The sequence below is a fragment of the Seriola lalandi genome, unplaced genomic scaffold (assembly GCF_002814215.2).
Source record: "Seriola lalandi dorsalis isolate HSWRI2012SDOR001 ecotype SW California unplaced genomic scaffold, Sedor1 jcf7180002046854, whole genome shotgun sequence".
In the NCBI taxonomy this organism is placed as follows: Eukaryota; Metazoa; Chordata; class Actinopteri; order Carangiformes; family Carangidae; genus Seriola; species Seriola lalandi.
In genome coordinates, this window is record NW_019517417.1 from 1 (window position 1) to 1058 (window position 1058).

At 42.3% G+C, this 1058-nt stretch overlaps 1 long non-coding RNA gene across 1 annotated transcript; it reads left to right on the forward strand.

Annotated features, from left to right (window-relative positions):
• The first annotated feature begins 133 nt into the window (after nucleotides 1-133).
• On the forward strand, nucleotides 134-1032 carry LOC111648752 (uncharacterized). Its single transcript, XR_002760205.2, has 3 exons — nucleotides 134-277; nucleotides 460-544; nucleotides 663-1032. It is a non-coding gene; the product is annotated as an uncharacterized LOC111648752 (long non-coding RNA).
• Nucleotides 1033-1058: the final 26 nt, after the last annotated feature.

The window sequence follows — 1058 nt, forward strand, 5'->3', positions numbered from 1 at the left end:
CAGAGATCGGTATTTACACCGCAGCATCTCACCTGCTCTAATGTGAAATTCAGGACTTACTGATTGACCAAATCCAGTCACGTTTCTTTAAAATCTTAAAGACGTTGTGATGTTTATAATGTAGAGGAAATACATTTGTCTTCAACTTTTCCTCTGTCCTTCATCATCCTCTCATTCCAGAGATACTAGCAGCTGCAGCAGGGACGTCGTACGGATGTTACTTTGTGCCGGCTTTCTCTGGACTCTATGCCCCCTACTGGGAGCCTAGTGCAAGAGGGTGAGAGCACCAGCTGTTAAAACATCTGAACTATCAACTATTATTTAACCCTGAAACAAGGAGAAAAAGAGACTCACTTGATTCCAGGATGTCTCTCTTCTTGTATAGATTCTTAGTTCTCGCTGTTATGACAGTATTGAAGTTAGTATAATAAATTCAATTTACTTTCTCTGTGTTTCCAGCATCATCTGTGGTCTCACTCAGTTCACTAACAGGAACCACTTGGCTTTTGCTGCTCTGGAGGCCGTCTGTTTTCAGACCAGAGAGGTGAGCACCATCTCCTCTCTGCTTTACATGTGATCTCTCTTCTTACCTTGAAGCTGGGGTGATGGGATTGTCTGTTATCAGTTTGTGTTGAAGTGACTGCTACATATGTGTTTGTCAGATCCTCGATGCGATGAACCTGGACAGCGGCGTCCCTCTGACGCAGCTGCAGGTGGACGGAGGCATGACGTCCAACAGATTACTGATGCAGCTGCAAGCCGACATCCTCTGCATCCCCGTAGGTAAGAGGACTCTGAGAAGACATGTCCCACACATGTCCTCATACACTGAGACATGGACATACAATATATACATATGTATTAATCAATGATTTTTATCTTCTGTCATTTAAGATACAGGCTTGAAACACAGCAAAGAATATACATAAATAAACACTTTGCTTTTCATTGTATCTGTGTCAAGGTCACAAGTGAAGCAAACAGCTTCACAAAAGTTGTTTTGTTGCGCAAACAACTATGAAGTTTTGAAATCTGTTTTGTCAGTATGCACTGACATG